General features: G+C 37.2%; 1 non-coding gene across 1 annotated transcript; it reads left to right on the top strand.

The window, feature by feature from the left end:
* The first annotated feature begins 21699 nt into the window (after window positions 1–21699).
* On the top strand, window positions 21700–21806 carry LOC111920596 (small nucleolar RNA R71). The gene has a single exon (XR_002859940.1). It is a non-coding gene; the product is annotated as a small nucleolar RNA R71 (small nucleolar RNA).
* The last annotated feature ends 1752 nt before the right edge of the window (window positions 21807–23558 follow it).

Genomic DNA, 23558 nt, shown 5'->3' with positions numbered 1-23558 from the left:
TATATAAGCCTTGGACGATTTTGAGCTATCCTAAGCCCTAGAATCCGTCCATCCCTTATCCCTTAAGGATTTACAGTCTAAAGTGTAACTATCAAACAATTGACAGTTTATACCCTCTTATTTAATTAATCTCTTTAAGTCACCAAATTAATACTAATTAATTTATGACTTATATTAATCAAATAACAATATTATTATTCATTATATTATTCTCATAATATATCAATAATATTTATTCTCTCATAATAAATCATCCCATCAAGTTGCTATGGTGAAGGCAACCCAAAAGGACCATTCATAATCGGGTCAAATACTTGCCTAATATAGTTGCAGCCTTAGACACTATTCCAACAGTCTCCCACTTGGATAAGTCTAGTAACTATATGCACAAGTACAATTCGGTTTGCAATCGTAGCTCTCAAAGACGCTGTCAAACTTTGATCTAATCAATCTTGTCCTTTAGATAAGGGATCGTACAGTCCTCTGTTAGATATCATGCTGACAATTCTATGGAATGATTAGTCAAGCATTTAGGTTTCTCGATCTCTGATTTATTTGACATAGAACTTAATCGAACACATCAATTCAGTTCTGACCGGGCCCGGCACATAAGTCAAATCAAATCATCGAGCGGCCGAGATATCACTTTTACCTTCTTAGGATAAAAGTTACAGATAAACTTCGACTTATATGCATTTACTTATTCATTAATCAACTATACACAACAATGCGTTTTATAACATCGAGTTACCAATGCATTTTCGCATTATCAATGTACAATCAATTAACAAATAACAAACCATATATCTAGGTTTTAAGACTATATGATATTATCGTCTTGCGATCACCCTTTTATATCTTATTCCATAAGGTGATTCCAGCAAGAACGGGTTTGTTCCAATGCTCAAAACCAGTTCATAAGCACTCATGAACGTCGCAACAATCTTGTGCTATGTCTAATACCATTTAGAAAATCTACGCACCAATTCACGACAATCTTCATTCATATCTACTTCCAACATATGAACGATTGTGGACAATTTGAATAATTTGGTTATTCTTAATAAACTCAATTATTCTGGAAGTCAAAACATGCAAAATGAAACAACAGTTAAACAATTAACATAAGATAGTAACATTACTCATAAATAAAACTCCTTTATTTAATCATCAAATGTTAATTACATTTATCTATTACATGTTTCTAATACTATCTAATCTATGCTAATATCATCCTTTAGACCAATACTCCTAGCATGCTGCAAGTGCTTAACCCTACTCAGTCCCTTCATAAGCGATCTGCTGGGTTATCTTCCTATGATATCCTCTTCACTACGAGTTGTCCTTCTTCTACACGATGTCTAATAAAGAGATATTTTCTCTCGATATGTCTAGATCTACCATGATCCCTTGGTTCCTTGGTCAAGGCAACCGCTCCTTCATTATCACAGAAAATCTCCATGGGCTCCTTTATGGCAGGTACAACTCCAAGATCACCGATGAAGTTCTTCAACCATATTGCCTCCTTCGACGCTTCACTCGCTGCAATGTACTCTGATTCGCACGTTGAATCAACTAAGGTTTCCTGCTTGGAACTTTTCCAAGTCACTGCTCCTCCATTCAGGGTAAAGACCCAACCCGACTGCGAACGGTAGTTGTCCCTATCGGTCTGAAAGTTGGCGTCACTATACCTTCGCACCTTCAAGTCATCACTCTCTCCGAGGACTAAGAACCATTCCTTTGTCCTCCGAAGGTACTTAAGGATATTCTTCACCGCAATCCAATGGGCTCTGCCAGTATTCCCTTGATATCTGCTAACCATGCTCAAAGCAAAGGCTACATCAGGGCGAGTACAAGTCATAGCGTACATGATTGAGCCAACTGCGGAAGCGTATGGTACTCGGCTCATTTATGTTATTTCAGCTTCGGTACTCAGACATTGAGTCTTACTCAACTTGGCATTACTTTGTATCGGTAATTCTCCCTTCTTCGAGTTTTCCATACTAAAACGTTTCAGTACCTTCTCTAACTAAGTGTTATCACTAAGTCCTATTAGTCTCTTACTTCTTTCTCTCGCTATCCTTATTCCCAAAATGTAAGAAGCCTCTCCGAGGTCCTTCATAGCGAAGCACTTCCCGAGTAAGGACTTAACCTCCTGCAGAGTCGGGATGTCGTTTCCTATGAGTAATATGTCATCGACATACAAAACGAGGAAGCTTACTATACTCCCACTGGCTTTGACATATACACATGATTCATCTTCGCTTCGTACAAATCCAAACTCTTTGACTTTCTCATCGAAGCAAAGATTCCATCTGCGAGACGCTTGCTTAAGTCCATAAATGGACTTTTCAAGCTTACACACTCTATTCGGATGCTTCTGATCCACAAACCCCTCTGGCTGAGCCATGTAAACATCCTCAGCCAACTTTCCGTTAAGGAAGGCGGTCTTGACATCCATTTGCCAAATCTCTTAATCATGAAATGCGGCAATCGCTAGCATCACTCTAATTGGTTTTATCTTCGCAACTTATGAGAAGGTCTCATCATAGTCAACTCCGGGAGTTTGAGTAAAGCCCTTCGCGACCAATCGCGCTTTATATGTGTGTAAGTTTCCATCCACGTCGGTCTTCTTCTTGAAGATCCATTTGCACCCAACGGTTTTACGTCCGGGCACATGATCAACTAAATTCCAAACCTGGTTATCATACATGGATTGGATCTCGCTATCCATTGCCTCTTTCCATTTCGCAGACTCCGGGCCTGCCATGGCTTCCTTATAGCTATTAGGTTCATCAAGGTTTATTATTGTACCATCACTAATATACGTGTCCCCTTCGGTAGTAATATGAAAACCATAAAATTGGGGTTGAACTCTAACTCTTTCGGAACGTCTAAGAGGTAAGGACTCGTCAATCGGTTCAACCGGAGTTTCCTCCTCGGGTTGAGTACCAGCGGTAGAGGTTCCTTCATCTATCGATTCTTGAATCTCTTCAAGCTCGATTTGCCTCCCACTGTCTCCTTGGCTTATGAGTTCTCGCTCTCGGAAAACTCCTCTCCTCGCAACAAAGACAACATTGTCCTTCGGTCTATAGAAGAGATATCCAAAGGATTTCTACGGGTAGCCGATGAAAATACATCGCTCACTACGAGGTTCGAGCTTGTCGTGAGTATCTCGTCTTACGAAAGCCTCGCAACCCCAAACCTTGATATGTGCTAACGAAGGAGCTTTCCCCGTCCACATCTCGTGAGGTGTTTTGGAAACCTTCTTAGTAGGGACTCGGTTAAGGATATGGGCGGTAGTCTCTAAGGCATACCCCCAAAAAGAGATAGGTAGTGAAGCACGACTCATCATAGAGCGAACCATATCCAATATGGTTCGATTACGCCTTTCTGCCACACCATTCAATTATGGTGTCCTAGGTGGCGTCAATTGTGAAACTATTCCACACTCCTTGAGATAATCGTGGAATTCAAGACTTAGGTATTATCCTCCTCGATCGGATCGAAGCATCTTGATTTTCCTGCCTAATTGATTCTCCACTTCATTCTTGAACTCTTTGAACTTTTCAAAAGTTTGTGACTTTTGCTTGATTAAATAGATATACCCGTATCTACTATAGTCATCGGTAAAAGTCATGTAGAAGCGGTTCCCATCCTTCGTGGTTGATCTAAACGGTCCGCATACATCGGTATGTATTAGGGCCAATAGACCCTCACCCCTTTCGCAAGAGCCAGCGAAGGGTGACTTAGTCATCTTTCCAAGCAAACAAGATCCGCATGTGTCATCTTCCCTAAGGTCGCATGACTCCAACACTTCATCCTTTTGGAGTTGGGCTATGCGTTTCTTGTTGACATGTCCAAGACGACAATGCCACAAGGATGCTTTATCCATACTATTGGAAGAATCTATGTTCAAAACATCGTTTCCTAAGTTATCAACAATCATAACAGTTTCATATATTCCATTACATGGTATAGCTTCAAAATAAAAAAACACCATTTAGATAAGCTAAAATAGAACCGTTCTCATTATTAAAAGAAAATCTAAAACCTTGTCTAAACAAATCATGAAATGAAATGATGTTTCTAGCCATTTCTGGCGAATAGCAACAATTGTTCAAATCTAAACTTAAACCATTCCTAAGCACTAAAGAATACACTCCAATCTTGGTCACAGGCGATGATCTTCTGTTCCCCATGATTAGATTTATTCTTCCAGCCTCCACATCCCTATTTCTTCTTAGTCCCTGCACATTAGAACAAATGTGGTAACCACAACCGGTATCAAGAACCCAAGAAATAGCATGAGACGAATCGTTAGATTTAATTGTGTATATACCTGCGAAAGATGGTTTGATCTTTCCTTCCTTGATGGCTTGCAGGTACTCTAGGCAGCTTCTCTTCCAATGTCCTATCTGTTCGATTAATGTCTAAGTCCATAACTATAATTGGTAAGACTTGACCCGACCCGGCATGGTCCATTTGGGTTGCATGGCATCATACACTTGGATAGAATATAATGAGAGAAATAAGACACTTTTGGTTATTAATATATTATAAGTTCTAGTATATTAATAATAAGAATAATAAGATTATTTAATTAGTATTGATCAAGAATTAATCTAGGATTAATTAAGTGATCAAAAGAAGACTAATTAAATATATGGGTTGATTGTGTAAATCATCCATACTTGTATAGTGGGCTAATGCTCCATGGATAATCAAGTTGGGCTAAAACCCATAGGATGGTCCATGGATGCTCCATGGTGTATTTGAACCCATGGATCCAAGGAAATGGAAAGTCATGACAATTAGGGTTTACCCTAATTGTAACACTATATAAAGATCTTATTCTTGACAAAATCGGCCACTAGTATCACACTAGAGAGAGTAAGAAAGGGCTAGCCGATTTCATGAAGTGTAGATTTCTCTCAAGTCATTCCATGTGTATTTGGTGTTGTGTGAACCATTTGAGGTGTCACACTTGGGGCACTAGGCACTCAAGCTTCATGAAGACATTCTACATCAAAGAGGTATGTATTCTATCTTGTTATATTCAATGTTTTGTATGCTAGATTAGGATAATACCTTGGATGTTCATATTTGCATGTATAATAGAGAAAACATAGATCCAAGGTATTTAGGGTTGCATGTACACTTAGGAGTGTTAGAATGCTTAAAACCCAACAGTGGTATCAGAGCCTAGGCTTGTTTTCTTGTTATACTTGCCAAAATGCTTAAAAAATCGAAGTTGTTGTTGTCTGATCATCAGACTCGGTGAGTCCATCAGGAGACTCGGCGAGTCCATGCCTAAAAAGTGATCAAATCGATCCAACTCGCCGAGTTGGTTCATGCACTCGACGAGTTGGACCCCCAGGCAGCATAAACTCGACTTTTTTTGGCTGGAATTGGACTAGGAACATTACCCTAAGATGTTTTTGAACTTATAAACTTGTTTTTGATGTGGTAATGTTCATGCTAATCCAATTTCAAAGATAATTGTCAATAGATTCATGTTTTGTATTAATTTAAGGTTTAGACTAATTACATGAAAAAGTTTGATTTGAATTATCTTGTTCTTATGAGTTGCTTAGATTAATAGAAAGTTGAGTGAAATAGTTGTTTTCAATCCAAATTAATCTAAGAGGTGATTCTAAAATGTGTTTTTGTAACTTGTCCTCAAGTTATATGAAAAGTCACATTTAAGTTTCATAAAACTCATAAAAGTTGGCAATGGTTACAAAAGATGAAGAGTTTTTTCCTTAAGTTATGGAGGTTCAAGAGTCACTTCATTAATAAATAAATAAATAAAGTGTAACCTTAATTAATTCCATAAGTTATAAAATAAAGAAAAGTAATTCTTTTATTAGTTTAAAGTCTTCCATAACTTGTCCTCAAGTTATGGAACTTGAAGAGTTTTTGGATTAAAACTACTTTAAACACATAAGTTATAGAATTAATTAGTTTTGAATAGTTTCAAAACTTGCCCTCAAGTTTTGGAAATTGAAAAGTTTTCACTTATGAATACTTTAATTCCAAGTTAGCCCTTAGAATTCTAAAAGTTAAAATTCAACCCTTATACTTTATAATATTATAAGTTAACAATATATATATATATATATATATATATATATATATATATATATATATATATATATATATATATGTATAAGAGTAAAGTCAGTCTTACCGCTAGTATGCCTCATTCACGAAACCGGTCTATAAGGTGGGTATAAGGTTGTTGCCTATAAAATGGCAACTTAATGGGTGTCCACTCTCACCCACCACTTGCTTGACTGGTGGAGGGTCGTTAGCCGAACGGGTTTGACAGGACTATAATTCTCCCTTCATTAAAAGTATTAATGATAAATACTAAGTAACTAAACTCTTAATAATACCCAATCTTAGTTACTTAGGAAAATGTGAATAAGGTGCTAATCCATGAAATTACATTTTGCACTTTGTTTAAGTCGGTTAGTGGAGCGTGTGTGGTTAACCGGCACACTAACTCGTATTTAACAAGGTAGGAAAAGGGTAACTTAATGTTTATCATAGTATCGATGGAGCGTGTGTGGTTAACCGACACATCGATTGAGGGGTAAACACTTAAGGGTACCAAGTAATTTGCATGGTTACTTCACACCTTGTTTTGTGATCCTCGGCATCCCAGTTACAAAACCTGAAGGGCACACTCGAGATTGAAACATGCCGTTGAACAGTTCAATGAATCTCAAAAGATCTAGGAGTTTCAAAACCAATTAAAACCTAATAATACGTTTCGTTTATCTTGGTGGAAACTGGTGAATCGTCATTCACCTACCTTCAAATATTTTATAGCTTGGATTACAGCATACCTCTTCTAAGTTATAAAATAGTTTGTTGGGTCCTAGCCTTAATATTTCATATTGGGTGTCATATTATGGACTTAAGATCAACTATCTTGAATATCTCCCAAAAGATGTCTGGTTTAGACATTTATGATCTTCCCAAATCTCTTGAAACAAGCTTTCCTAAATGAAGATGATGTCCCATGGAAATCATACTTCATTCACCTCCTCCAATTATTCTCCCTAACCCACAAGTTCAAGGTCACTCAAGCCCAATTGGCAAGGCAAGGTCTAGGTGTGGTCACATCTTGGAGATGTAGTCACATATTGACAAGCCGGGAGAGTTGGGTGTCAAAGTCTTGAGAAAGTTGGTGGTTTAGTCACTTTCTAAGTCACATAGTGAGTTCCTTTGGGACACCTATGAAACAGACTATGACAAGACCCTTAATGATCTTATCTATTTGTTAAGATCAACTTCCTTAAAACTTGATGGACATTGACAATAGTGACACAGGAAATCCAGGAAAGCATTCTCTTCCCAATGGAAATGGATCGGCCATAGTCAAATCGGTTGACCAAATGGTAAAGAGAAAAGCTAAGTCTGTGATAGTCCCGTGTACCATTATCAAAGGGTCTATATGTTTATATTGCCAAAGAAAGGGGCATTGGTTGCGAAGCTGCCAAATTTACCTAAGGGTGTTAAAGTCAATAAGTTTGACTCTACTTTAGGTAAAGTCCACTATCTAACTCTGCTAAGTTTCTATTCTGAGATTCTTATTACATGATGTGACTGGGTCACATGTTGATGTTTTAAGAATCAAAGAAAAGTAAAGGAACTTAGAAAAAGAATATGTTGAATCTGATCGCGTAAATGGATTTCTATCGCATAGTTTGAAGATCGGATTCTTGAGCTACTTCTTAGGAGTTATGAGATATTGCTTAGGAATAGATAACAACAAGTTTTCATATGGATTGTAAGGATAAGTTTTTCCACAAAGTTTTAAAATAAAAGGAAATTTTTGATTTTATTTATTTTAAAATATCCTTACAATGGCATTTGAGGAAAAATTGTTGCTTATATGATTCCATTAATAGCAAGAGTGGAAATATGAAATTGATTCTTTCATTTGTGGTAATGTCTAAATTTACCAAATAAGGAAAGATTCTCATCACTCAAGTTTCAATTGGACCGGGACTTGGAATCATGCAAGTTGTATAGCATGATGAATGAGAACTTTCAAGTATTGGAAAATTAAGACTAATTACTTGTTCACATGGATGTGTGAGTCAAGTAAAGGACTAAGGGATCGAGTACACATTCTTGTGCACTGGTCAAGTCCACCACAAAAGATTGATAAGATTATTCATCATAATTTACTAAAGTTCAGTAAATATGGTTATACTTACAAGGTTAAGTGTAATTCTGAGACATTGGAAAAGGTTCCAATGTAAGGCAGAGCGAATAAGAAGAATCAAATTAGGCAGAAGGATAAAAGTTTCTCAAATCTGAAAAGATGGGAGAGTACTTTAGTATCAGTTTTGTGATCATCTTAATGATTTAGAGACCTTATCACAATTCATCCTCTAAGAGCCTAGCTAAGAAGAGGAACTTGAATTGTTGAAATGGTTAAATCAAGAAGATGAGTTATACTTCGTTCCAATACAAATCTTAGAGCCATACTCCAAGATAGTAACTTGAGTGACATGTCTCAAAGAAGGTTTAAAACACTTGTCAAATGTAAGAGTAAAAGTTTCCCACTCTTGTACATTTGAAATTGGTAAGTTGTGATGTTTTGGATAAAACAATGACCAACTTAGGCCAATTGTGTGAAGTATTTGTCTTGATAAAGAATCCGCACTATCCCTTGAATATTTGACAAGAAAGTCTTATAGGTCAAGAGGACAGTGGGAGTCTTAAAGGTCTTGAAAGTCTCAAGAACTAATCAAGAATAAAACCTGAAATTCTTCACTAGCACACGACTTGAGGTTTATAACCTATCGTGTTGACATATTCTGTGCCCATTCCAGTTAAAGTTGGATTTGCATATGAGTTTTTAGAGTTCTCAATTAGTTGCACAACAACTTGGAAGCAATGGCAGGCCCTTGAGCTGCCAGGTGGCAAGAAATTAAGATTGAGTTCAGTCCATATGAGTTTGGATTTGTCATTATCCTTGTCTTGTGACTATGGTTTTGACAATTCACATGGATAAGAACACATACACCAGTAAATCTAAGTGTCATAAGGTTTCTCTCCGATTCATGAAAATGATGGTGAGGAAACACTTTCACTAAGTAGATTTTAGCTAGATAGCAATTGTGATATTTGTATTCTCAAAGTCGTTAGTGGAGCGTGTGTGGTTAACCGGCACACTAACCTGGACTTGTGAGAAGTGGCAAAAAGGTCTAACCATTATGATTACGGCATCGCTCTTCATAATTGTTTAGATACACAAGTGTGCTATCTAAGGGAAGATGTGTGATTTTGATAAAGTCTTATCAAAACAATCTAGTATCAGAAATCTGAACTTTGGTAAGAAAGTCAATGAAGTATTGATTTCTAGAAGTCCAGCTGATTTCTGAGTACATGTCAAAGCTAGTGGGAGCATAAGTGTTATGCTAATAATCATCATGTTAGTGGGAGCATGATAATTATGATAAGTATTGCAAGTTAGCAATGTTAATTATAGAAAACAAAAGGTTTCAATTGGGAAAAGTTGTTTTGCTATAATTAAGGGAGAGGAAATTATACTTCATCTCAAATCTATAAGCTTAGATCGTGAGGTTTTAATCATTTAGTCAAGGATATATATGAATTTCATGTTGGAATGGCTCAACATAAGGAAATTTTGTATATGAGTCCATTATTTGCGTTCTAAAATTCGATTATGATTACGGCATCCTTTTTCATAATCTGAATTATGAGAACTTGGCAAATTGAAATGGAAATGTTATAGCAAAAGACTGGTTTAGTCTTTATGTGAGACATCATGAATCGTGTCCCATATGCTTCGGATATAGGATCGATTACATGTGCTATATTCATCAATTCTAAAATTTTCCAGATGCCTGGGGCATTAAGAAGGGAAAAGGTTTTGAACTGGATATGACTAAAAGGATTAAACAATTGTTGAGGACAATCTAAGGTTTACCAAAGATTGGTTGCTCAAGGATAATTGGAAGTATAGTGATAATTCTAGAAGGACCATATTGACATAATCTGGAAGGAGGCAACTCTTATTCAGAAGGGATAAGTCAAAATGGAATCTAGAATTGTTTCAAAGTTAGAATTTTCAATCTGTTTGAGATTAGGAAACTTAATGCAAGAAGGTTGTTTCTAAGGAGCTGATCTCCTTTGGAATACTTTGTAATGTTTGTTGTCAAGTCCTTGTGACTTTGTGCATAATCATTACAAGAGGTTCAGTTCATATAAGTTTAGAATCTAACAGATTTCAGTAAATGACATGAATTTGGAATTCTTGTATTTGCAGTAAGGATTTGGGAGTGTGAAACGAGAATCATTGAAGTTATGTTCAATGGATCTAGTTCACAAAGTAAAGATCATAGACAAACATAATATGCATACTTGGTGTATGACATGACTAGTGTTTAGAAAACATAGTGTACATGCTTGGAGCATAGGACAATTATTGTTTTAAATTCAAGAATAAAGTTGATAGCTGAAACAATATACAATGAATAATGTGTAATCATATGGTGATAAATAAAAGGTGTTTTATTTATGTTCATATGTTTTGATACCATATTGGATTCAATTATTATTGTGTTTCATTTTGCATGTTTTGACTTCCAGAATAAACTAGGTTATTCTTCCGGGATGACTAAGTTATTCATACCATCTACAGTCGGTCATATGTTGGAAGTAGATACGAATTAAGACTGTCATGGGTTGGCTTGTAGAGGTCTAAGGTGTTGGACAAAGGGCTACAACACTCATGAGTGCTCATAAGTTCTGATTATTGGATTCAACCCGCGCTCATTGGAATCACTTCATGGATTTTATCACGAGTGATCATGAGACGATAATATCTTATATTCTTCAAACCTAGAGATATGAGTTGTTACTATGAGTTGGTTGTACATTGATTGCACGAAAACGCATTTGGTAACTCGGTGCTATAAAACGTGCCTTTGTGTATGATTCAACAAGTAGTAGAACAAGCCATATGAGTCGAAGTTTATCCATTCCTTTTACCTTCGGGATAAAAGCGATATCTGTGGGCCCCTTGATGATTTGATGATGACAAATGGAAGTGCTCGGCCGGGCCAGGACTGATTTGATTTGTTCAATTAGTCAGTCGTCATAAATCGAAAATCGGGAAACAACAAATGGACAGAGAGAATGATTATAATCCATGTCTCAGTCCATATGATATCTAGAATGGAGGAATATATGATTCCTTATCTAATGGACAAGTCATTAATAAAGGTCAGAGTTCATCGACAAGGTCAGAGTTCGACAGAAGCTTTTGAGAGCTACGATTGCCAGTTGGTTCCTAAAGTCATACGCAATAATAGTTTTAGACTTATCCAAGTGGGAGACTGTTGGATTAATGTCTAAGTCCATAACTATAATTGGTAAGACTTGACCCGACCCGACATGGTCCATTTGGGTTGCATGGCATCATGCACTTGGATAGACTATAATGAGAGAAATAAGACACTTATGGTTATTAATATATTATAAGTTCTAGTATATTAATAATAAGAATAATAAGATTATTTAATTAGTATTGATCAAGAATTAATCTAGGATTAATTAAGTGATCAAAAGAAGACTAATTAAATATATGGGTTGATTGTGTAAATCATCCATACTTGTATAGTGGGCTAATGCTCCATGGATAATCAAGTTGGGCTAAAACCCATAGGATGGTCCATGGATGCTCCATGGTGTATTTGAACCCATGGATCCAAGGAAATGGAAAGTCATGACAATTAGGGTTTACCCTAATTGTAACACTATATAAAGATCTTATTTTTGACAAAATCGGCCACTAGTATCACACTAGAGAGAGTAAGAAAGGGCTAGCCGATTTCATGAAGTGTAGATTTCTCTCAAGTCATTCCATGTGTATTTGGTGTCGTGTGAACCATTTGAGGTGTCACACTTGGGGCACTAGGCACTCAAGCTTCATGAAGACATTCTACATCAAAGAGGTATGTATTCTATCTTGTTATATTCAATGTTTTGTATGCTAGATTAGGATAATACCTTGGATGTTCATATTTGCATGTATAATAGAGAAAACATAGATCCAAGGTATTTAGGGTTGCATGTACACTTAGGAGTGTTATAATGCTCAAAACCCAACACTATCTTGTGGCAGTGGTGGCACTCTGCCTCCTTTGGGTTAGGGCAGGGTTTAGCAGGATCAACTTTGGTCCCGCTAGAAGAGGCACCATCTCGGGCTTTAACCTTACGATAGTTCTTAGACGAAGCCTTCCTCTTCTTTCCCTTTCCTTGTCCAATAGCCAAGACAGGAGCAGCGGGTGGATTGGGAGTTGGTGCAACAGACTTGTCCTTGAAGTTGCTCTCAGCAACCCTCAAGAGACCTTGGAGTTTGCTTAGGGTGACCTCTTCTTTGTTCATGTGGTAGGTCATCCTAAATTGATTATAGCTTGGAAGCAAAGAATGAAGCACCATGTCAATCGCCAAGTCTTCCCCAAAGTCAACATTCAACTTGCGAAAGCGGTCGACATACCTTTGCATCTTTTGCAGGTGCACGGTAAGAGACTCTCCATGACCCATCTTAGCGGAAATGATGTTAGTGAAAATCTCATAACGCTCTTGTCTCGCGTTTTGGTGGTATCTCTCCAATAAGTCTTGATGCATCTCGTACGGGTACATGTCCTCATAGGAGTCCTCATAGGACTTTTGGAATTCGGAGTTCATAATGGCTATCATGATGCAATGTACCTTCGTTGCATCTCGCTCATGAGTTTCAAAAGCGGTCATTTCAGCCAGAGTAGCGATTTCAGGGTTGATTTTCTCGAGCTTCTCATCGAGGACATACTCCTTATCCTCATAGCGAGCAATTGTGCGAATGTATTCTATCCATTCGCTAAAGTTCGTCCCATCGAAAGTGACTTTTTGACAAAGGCTCATCAATGTGAAAGAACTAGCAGCAGCGTTGTTTGCGTTCGACATCTACAAATAGAAAGGACAAAGATAGATTAGAATATGAATCCCTAATTATCACCCAATAAGAAAAATTAGGGCTAGGATCCAACAACAATATTTACATATTAGAAAAGGGATGCCGTAATCCAACATGCAAATAATATGAAGGTAAGTGAATGACGATTCAGTAATTCTCCACCATAAAAACATAACTTTAAGTCCTAAATGTATTGAGAATTCCTAGGTTCGGATGAGATTCATTGAAACTATTCAATGGCATGTTTAAATCTCGATATGCCCCTCTTGTTTGTGACTGGGATACCGAGGATCACAAAGCGGGTGTGAATTACCATGCAAATTCACATGGTGCCTTCATTGTAACGATCACCTATTCGATGTGCCGGTAAACCACACACGTTCCATCGAACTATGATAAACAATGAATCACCCTTTGCCACCTTTGCTTAGAACCAATTAGTGTGCCGGTAAACCACACACGCTCCACTAACTTCTTAGCAAGGGTGCAAAGTGTAATTTCATGGGATTGCATCAATTCACTTTTCCTAAAGTAACTAAGATTGGGAAATTTAAAAAAAAACATGTAGTTACTTTGTATTTCATATTATACTTTTAATGAGAGGATGAGGCTGCCCTATCCTACCCGTTCGGCTAACGACTCTCCACCGATCAAGCAAGCGGTGGGTGTGAGTGTACACCCATTAAGCGCCATCTTATAGGCCGCAACCTTATACCCACCTTATAGATCGACTTCGTGAATGAGGCCTACTAACGGTAAGACTAGCATTTTAGTTATACATATATATATATATATATATATATATATATATATATATATATATATATATATATATATATTATCTTGTAATATTATATTAGTATAGGGTTGTATTTTAATCTTTAAAAAATCTAGGGTTTGAAATTTAAATTGTCTAAATTAAAACTTTTAATCACAAAACATAAATTTCAAAACTTGAGGACAAGTTTTAAACATTTAAAACATGGAGGATCAAATAACAAATGATTTTAATTAACAATTAATTCCATAATTATCCATGTTTGATTTATTCAAGATTTCTTGCAAGATAATTACCAATTTAATCAAAATAATTAATTAATTATCATATAAGGAAATTAAATATTTTATTAATTGATAAATATCTTTAATTAGATCAAGATTATAGTCATATATATCAAAAAATCGGATTAGGGTTGATCTAATATGATAAAGGCAAGTTTCCATAAGATAAATACCAAAAAATCCCGAATCTGGCCCTTCCTGACGCTCGGACTCGCCGAGTACCCATTCTGGACTTGCCGAGTCAGGCCAACTCGCCGAGTCCACTATGGGACTCGCCGAGTCCATGACTCAGAAACACAAAAATCGAATTTTGCAAATAAGATTCAAACAAACAAGCAACAATTTAATAGAAACCAATCTAGTCTCTGATACCACTGATGGGTTTTAGCCATAAGAACTTTCCTATGTGCGCATGAAAAACACTAATGCTTGGATCTAGGCTTTCTAATTAAACATGATTTGAATCCAAGACTTCTAATAACTAATTGGGTATAAGAACAATACAAAATCAGATTTAGAAGTTTACCTTTGAATCTCTTGTTTGATCTTGTTGTCTTGGAGCTCTAGAGTCATAATTGTCACTCCTCTAATGGCTTACAAACACCAACTAGCAAAGAGGATGATTTGAGAGAGAGGTTAGGAAGAAATCGGCCAGGGGTTCTTTTCCTTTGAAGAGATGTGGATTTCCCTTGCTCAAGGGGTCTATTTATACTTGTAGACTCCTAGGGTTTCACCTTTAAACCCTAGCTAGATAATCTTTCCTTAAAGCAATCCAAATCCTTAACTTAGATAAGCCTTGGATGATTTTGAGCTATCCTAAGCCGTAGAATCCGTCCATCCCTTATCCCTTAAGGATTTACAGTCTAAAGTGTAACTATCAAACAATTGACAGTTTATACCCTCTTATTTAATTAATCTCTTTAAGTCACCAAATTAATACTAATTAATTTATGACTTATATTAATCAAATAACAATATTATTATTCATTATATTATTCTCATAATATTTCAATAATATTTATTCTCTCATAATAAATCATCCCATCAAGTTGCTATGGTGAAGGCAACAAAAAAAGACCATGCATAATCGGGTCAAATACTTGCCTAATATAGTTGCAGCCTTAGACACTATTCCAACAGTCTCCCACTTGGATAATTCTAGTAACTATATGCACAAGTACAATTCGATTTGCAATCGTAGCTCTCAAAGACGCTGTCAAACTTTGATCTAATCAATCTTGTCCTTTAGATAAGGGATCGTACAGTCCTCTGTTAGATATCATGCTGACAATTCTATGGAATGATTAGTCAAGCATTTAGGTTTCTCGATCTCTGATTTATTTGACATAGAAATTAATCGAACACATCAATTCAGTTCTGACCGGGCCCGACACATAAGTCAAATCAAATCATCGAGCGGCCGAGATATCACTTTTACCTTCTTAGGATAAAAGTTACAGATAAACTTCGACTTATATGCATTTACTTATTCATTAATCAACTATACACAACAATGCGTTTTATAACATCGAGTTACCAATGATGAAGTTAATAAACTTATTTATTGTGGGTTGAAAACCCTATGTGCTCACCAGGCTCCCAAGCCTGACCCACTCAGTTTCTTGTATTACAGGTAGTGGCGCATGAGCATAGATGTGATGTTTTGAATGAGGGATTACGGATATAGGCCTGTAGATATGAAATAATGTAGTAAGGCTTATACTGTATTGTTTATACTTATGTATTGTATCGAACATGACATCCTAAGTCTTTTAATGAAATACATTTATAAGGAAATGCTTTTGATAAATCTTTATGATGTGTGTGAAACAAACTAGTTTTAAACATACTTTTATTTATAAAATAAACACACAAAGGCAGTGGACCTATCAATAAGTAGGGTATCGAACACAGGGAACGGTAAACAATTAAAATAAATGCTAATATTATCTAAATAAAACAAGTAATAGAAAATGGGTTTTCTCTAGTTTTACAAGACTAGAAACTTACTAACTATTACTTAGATTAAGAACTAGAAAAACAAAGATTCAACTAAATTCAATGACGAAGGGAACTTCTGTTTAGTTCAACTCAATTGATCCTATGGTTGATATTATGGTAATAGTGCAATGGATTAATTCTTCTATTGGCTACCGATTCAAGTGATTAGATTCACGTTCGCTGCACTAATCCTTAGAGAACAAACTAACTCAAACAATAGCCAGTTGTCTAATTTAATTCAATTCACTAGGTTATTTATTCGGGTTAATTTAGACTTGTAATGGTTAACTAATTTGGTCCTTTAGTTAACCTCTTGTTGATGGTCATCACACAAGCTCACACATGAATTTACCTATTTTTCTTATTAATTCTAGTTTCATGTTCATTAATTCTAGACATATGATAAAGTGGTCACATAAACATATGAGGTTAACAACTAAGAGATGTTCATGCAGCACATAAACATATGAGGTTAACAACTAAGAGATGTTCATGCAGCTCAATGATCTTCCTATTAACAGAAAAATAGTTATCATTCACACATAAGGTTCTTTAACAAGCTAGAATCAACAAAATCACCAATATTAAATCAATCCTACCATAAATCAAACCATAATCACAAAATCATCTATCCTAAACAGAAGTTATGAGTTTTTAGCTCATATCTACAGCAAATAACAAACTAAAAACATAATCTAATGATTGAAACACGGTTTATGCAAAAGATTAAGATAAAAGTAGTGTGTTATTGCCTTTGATCTTCTTCTAAATTGATATCTAAGTTGAAATCTTGAAAACCACAACTTCTAAGAACCCTTCTGGCCTCCGAAAATCGTCCTAAACTTCCCCCATTCGTCAGGGTTCGAATGAGAAGCGTTTCTATATATATTATGAGAACAGGGGCTACTCGGCGAGTCCAGTGACCTACTCACCGAGTTCATCACATAAAATCCCATGTACGACAAGGCAAAGTCAATAATCGCGAAACTTCTGACCAAATCGCCGAGTTCGTTTGGAATCAGCATTTTCTCAAAACACGAAAGCCGTCCGAAATTGTGTCTAGTTTTCAGAACATTTTGAATCTCGTCAATCAGAATTAGGGTTAATGAGATATGGTCAAAACATTGACGAGGGGTCAAGCTGTCCAGCAACATCCTTCTTTCTTCAAAATCCAAGATCCAAGCGTCCAATTGCCAATTCCGCTTCCTTTTCCATCCGAGCATGTAATTGTTGCTGAAAAATGAAATTATAAACTAATTAAGCACCTTTTGTTCATTAAATGAGATAAAATCAACATAAAGTATTAAGATAATGCATGAATTTTATAACTAAATATGCCCATATCACTTTATCATATTATTGTTTTGGGACAAATCCGCAACTCTTTTATTAAAAGGTTACTCTGATTTTGAAATAAAGTATAAACAAAACCGGTCTTTTTTGGCCGTGATTTTGGGGATGTCACATGAGTGCCCTGGTCACTAATGAGAGATTTAGGAACTCCAAATCTTGAGAATAATTTCTTTAAAAATCGTACCACCACCCGAGCATCATTAGTGGGTAATGCTTGTGCCTCCGCCCATTTGGATACATAATCCACCGCCACCAAGATGTACTTGTTTCCTTTAGACATGCGAAAGGGTCCCATGAAGTCAATACCCCACACATCAAATATTTCACATACAGGGATGCTATGTTGGGGCATTTCATTCCGGGATGATATATTTCCCACTCTTTGGCATGAGTCACATTCCTTGACATATTGAGTAGCATCCTTGAAAATTGTAGGCCAATAAAACCAAATATCAAAAATCTTCTTCGCGGTGTAATGTGCTCCATGATGTCCTCCAGCGGGTCCACTATGGCAGTGTGCCAAAATGTCTTGACTTCCTTTTCCGAATACACATCTTCTTATCATTCCATCCGCGCAGCTTCGGAAAAGATATGGCTCGTCCCAAAAGTAGTATTTAATTTTTGAAAATAATTTCTTCTTTTGTTGGTGAGTCAAATCCTTTGGGATGTATTTGTTTGCCAAATAATTTGCTATATCCGCAAACCATGGCACTTCTCCCGCCACTACCAATATGTACTCATCGGGAAAACCATCCCCAATTTTATCTTCATCTAGCTTCTCCAAAAGTGGGTTTTCTAGTCTTGATAAATGATCGGCAACTACGTTTTCCATCCCATTTTTATTGCGTATCTCGATATCAAATTCTTGAAGAAGTAGAACCCAACGTATCAATCTTGGCTTTGCATCTTGTTTGGCAAATAGATACTTCAATGCGGAGTGATCGGTAAACACGATTGTCTTGGATAACACTAAGTAAGGCCGTAACTTGTCAAAAGCATATACCACCGCTAACAACTCCTTCTCGGTAGTAGTGTAGTTCTCTTGAGTTGGATTCAATGTCTTGCTTGCATAATAAATTGGCTGAAAATGCTTGTCAATTCTTTGTCCCAAAACAGCTCCCACCGCAAAGTCACAAGCATCACATATTAGCTCAAAAGGGAGACTCTAATTTGGAGCTACCATAATAGGTGAAGTAGTCAACTTTTCCTTCAACAAATTAAAGGCTTCAATACATTCCTTAGAAAAGTTGAATGGGGCGTTCTTCAAAAGTAGTTGAGTCAAGGGTCTTGTGATCTTGGAGAAGTCTTTAATAAAGCGCCTATAGAACCCCGCGTGGCCTAAAAAGCTTCTTACTCCCTTGACATTTGTTGGAGGTGGCAATTTGGATATAGTGTCCATCTTTGCTCTATCCACCTCTATCCCCCTCCTTGAGACCTTGTGTCTTAATACAATTCCTTCATTCACCATAAAATGACACTTCTCCCAATTAAGGACAAGGTTGGTCTTCTCACATCTCGCTAGCATTAGATCCAAGTTGGACAAGCAATCTTCAAAAGAGGATCCAAAAACCAAGAAATCATCCATAAACACCTGCATGAACATTTCAATCATATCTTGAAAGATAGCCATCATGCACCTTTGGAAAGTAGCTGGTGCATTGCACAACCCAAAGGGAATGCGTCTATATGCAAATGTCCCACTTGGGCATGTAAAAGTGGTCTTCTCTTGGTCTTGTGGGTCGATTGGAATTTGGAAATACCCTGAAAACCCATCGAGAAAGCAATAATAGAGATGATCGGAAAGCCTCTCAAGCATTTGATCGATAAAAGGCAATGGAAAGTGATCCTTACATGTGGCTTCATTTAGCTTCCTATAGTCTATGCAAACTCGCCACCTGGTTATCGTCCTTGTTGGAATTAATTCGTTGTTTTTGTTAGCCACTACCATCATGCCTCCCTTTTTCGGAACTACTTGGACCGGACTCACCCATGGGCTATCGAATATTGAATAAATGATTCCAGCATCTAGTAATTTCACGACCTCCTTTTTCATAACTTCTTGCATGTTCGGGTTGAGTCTTCTTTGGCGTTGTACTACAGCTTTTGACCCTTCTTCTAGGTTGATTTTGTGGGAACAATAGGCTGGACTAATTCCCTTTATGTCGGTTATTTTCCATGCTATAGCACCTTGTCTCTTCTTTAGTACCCCCATAAGGCTCTCCTCATGTTTGGCCAAATCAACAACTATAATTACAGGTTTTTGTTGGCCATCTTCAAGGAATGCATACGCCAAGTGATTTGGTAGTGCCTTGAGCTCAGTTTTTGTGTTCTGTATGCTGAACAAGTCGAGTCCAGAAAGGGAACTCGTCGAGTCCAATGTAATTTTCGCGACTGTACGGGGTTCTTAGAATGGACTCGTCGAGTAGATCGAGGCTACTTGGCGAGTCGTTTCTTCAGCACTTCTGATCATATCGTCATACTCAGCTTCCTCGAGTAGTCTTTCTAACTCCATCAGGTCCCTTTCAGCATCAAAATCTTCTTCAAATGAAATGGTGGGCTTGCTTGGCTTTTCTTCTTTCCAATCTTCCAACAACTCTTCCAACATGTCAATTGAAAACGTCGTGTCATCACTACTCCTTGCATGCTTCATGGCTTGATCAACTCCGAAAGTGACTGATTCGTCCCCTACCCGAAGGTCAAGTTTAGAATCTCCCATATCAACTATAACGCTTGTTGTATTGAGAAAAGGTCTTCCCAATATGATCGGGACTTGGGGATCCGCTTCCATGTCGTGAACTATAAAGTCCGCGGGGAACACTAACTTGTCCACCTTTACCAAAAGATCTTCATAGATTCCCTAGGAAATGTAACCTTTTTGTTTGCTAGGTGGATTGCCATGCGAATGGGTCTTGGCTCGGGGAGATCTAACTTTTTGAAAAATGAATAAGGCATGAGGTTTACACTTGCCCCCGAATCAGCTAGTGCATATATGGTGGCCAAGTTTCTAAATTGACAGGGCAATGTTAAACTTCCCGGATCTCCTTTCTTCTTAGGAAGTGTGTTCAACATAGCAACTGAACAGTTTTTGTTTAGGACCACCTTCTTCACTTCTTCTATCTTCCTTCTATTAGTTAGAAGCTCCTTGAGAAACTTGGCGTATTTTGGCATTTGGGAAACCGCTTCTATGAATGGTATATTGATTTGAAGAGCCTTTATGTGTTCTAGAAACTTCTGGTAGTCTTCTTCATTCTTTTCTTGTCTAGCTCGGGTCGGATATGACAGTGGAGGCTGATATGGATTAACAAGAGTTTTACTTTTCTGATCAGGTGTTGGACTCTTCGAGTCCATATCGTGGACTCGGCGAGTAGGGTTTGGGTTCAGTTGGTTCTGGTCTTGATTCTGCCCTTCTGCCTCATTCTCTTGCACCGGCTTTGGATCTTCGTTCTGAATAGGGGTAGAGGGGTTATAATCTTCCCACTCCTGGTTGTGACAATGTTTATATGTGCGCCTTTCGGGTTACTTCGGTATTGCTTGGAAGTCCACCCGGTCTTCTCTCGTTCACTTGTTATGCAAGTTGCCCTAGCTGTTTTTCTGTGTTGAGAATGGATGCTTGCTGATTCCTAAGTAAGGCTTGCTGATCTTTCATCATATGTTGGTGTTCTCTCAAAATATTTTGTTGATCTTTAAGTGTAGCATCGGTATAATTGTGTTGTTTCTCGGACGCGGCTACAAATCTAGTAAGAATCTCTTCCAAATCAGCTTTCTTCCCCACAACCGGTTCCTCCTTTTGATGGTAACCCCGTTCTTTTTGCTTAAATTTCTCCTCCTTTGCCTTTTTGTATTCTTCATACGGGACCCATTCCTTCTTTGGTTGCCGTAAACTATCATCAAATCTGTCGCCACTTGAATAAAATACTTGAGCCTTCTTGTTTCCATTCTCATCCAAGTCACAATCCCTTGTGAGGTGAGGTTCTCTACAATTCTCACATCCTACCCGAATAACATGGATTGTTTGATCCATCTTTGTCATCCTCCTATCTAAACTATCTAGTTTGGCCATCATTGCCTCCATGTCATCATTAACCGTGTTCACTACCCTCATACTTACTTCATTTCGTGGGTTGTGATATTCTCTAGAATGGTTAGAGAACTCCTCAATCAATTCCTTGATCATCGGGGGTGCCTTCTTTGTGAGGGGTCCTTGCGAGTCAAGGAGTTGTCGAGTTGTAACATTGACTCCATCATAGAAGATGGAGACTTCTTGTTGGCTATTAAGGTCATGGTGTGGGCAATTCCTTAGTAGACTTTTGTACCTCTCCCACGCCTCATAAAGGGACTCTCCGGGTTGTTGTTCAAAGTTGGCTATAACTTTCTTCAACTTGGCTATTTTAGAAGGTGGGCAAAACTGGTCAATGAATTCTTCTTTCATCTTAGCCCATGTAGTGATGGATCCGGGAGGGAGTGACTTGAGCCAATATTTTGTAGCACCCTTGAATGTAACTGGAAGCATACGAAGCAGTTGGGTTTCACGAGGCACATTTGGAACATTAAAGTAATCAACTACATCATTGACTTCATCCAAGTGTTTATAAGCATCTTCGTGGTCTTTTCCGTAAAAGGGGATCTCCTTGAGTTGAGCAAGTATGTGACCCTTGAGCTCAAAAGTGGCAGTCGCGGGAATTGCGGGTTGCACAAGTCCCGGGCCGGTGTCATCTCGTATCCTCTTCTTCCATTCGCCCATGGGAACTTCATCAATGTTCGCCATGGTGTTGTCAAAGTCACCTTCTAGATCGTTGTCTTCTCCAAATTCGCTTTCTTCCATTTCAGACTCGTTCACAGTGTCTTCCTTGATTGGGTCTTCGTTTGCCAAGGAAGAGGTGTTGGATGCTCTTGATTTGCTGCTCTTCTTCTTGCTGAAAACGGACTTTAGATTCTTCAAAGGCGAGCTCTTCGAAGAAGCGGATTTTCCAACGACTTTTCCTTTATTCTTCTTTAGGGCGGACTCCGGGTCTTCAAGTGGAGGGACTAAAGGCGTATTGGATCCTCGAGTCATGTAACAACTGCAACCAAAGTAAGAAAAACACGTAAAAAGAACAAAAAGTAAATAAAAAACAAAAGTGTGAAACTGCGACGGACTCGCCGAGTAGCTTCGACTGCACTCGGCGAGTTCAAGGCAAAAACAAAAAAAAATTCTAATTAAAATTCTAAAACAGAAAACTATTAAAACTAAACCTAATAACTAAATTACTTAAAAATAACTTTGTGCAAGATAAATCTCACACAAAGGATCGATAAAACTAGAAATTAGTGCTAATTTTTGAACTGTTCCCCGGCAACGGCGTCAAAAACTTGATGTGTGTTTACTCAACTAGTTTTAATCCTACTTTTAATTATAAATTGACACACAAAGGAAGTGGACCTATCAATTGTGGTAAAACTAAATAAGTAGGGTATCGAACTCAGGGAACGGAAAATTAATACTAAAAACTAGAATTAACTAAAAACAAGTAATATAAATTAGGGGATTCTCTAGTTTTGCAAGACTATAAACTTAACTACAACTTGACTACTAAATGAAAAGCTGAAAACACGTAAAAACAAACTAATTCAATGATCAAAAAGGGTTTCTGTTTAGGTTCAACTCTTTTACTCCTATGGTCAATTTTATGATAATATGATAGATTAATTGTTATTGGTTACCGACTCTGGTGATTAGATTCGTAGTCACTATTACGGAGAAAACTTACCAATTCAAGCAATGGCCAGTTGATTAAACTAATAGATTTTCTAGGTTAATTATTCAGGTTAAATAAGACTTGTAACTAGCTAATTAAATTTGGTGATTCAATTAACCTCTTGTTGATGGTGTATCACACAAGCTCATACATTAATTTACCCATTCTCTAATTAATCCTAGTTTCATGTTCATTATTCCTAGGCATATAGTATTATGTTCACATAAATTATATGAGATAAGCTATTAAGAGATGTTCATGCAACTTAATTACTTAGCAATTAACAAAAAACAGTTATGGTTAATACATGATGGTCTTTAACAAGCTTAATTTAACAATATCACCAACTAACAATTAATCAAAAACAAATAAATTAAACCATAGGAGCAAAATTGTTT

The sequence above is a fragment of the Lactuca sativa genome, chromosome 5, assembly GCF_002870075.4.
Source record: "Lactuca sativa cultivar Salinas chromosome 5, Lsat_Salinas_v11, whole genome shotgun sequence".
NCBI classification, from domain to species: domain Eukaryota; kingdom Viridiplantae; phylum Streptophyta; class Magnoliopsida; order Asterales; family Asteraceae; genus Lactuca; species Lactuca sativa.
This window is presented reverse-complemented; position numbering and strand designations above follow the sequence as displayed.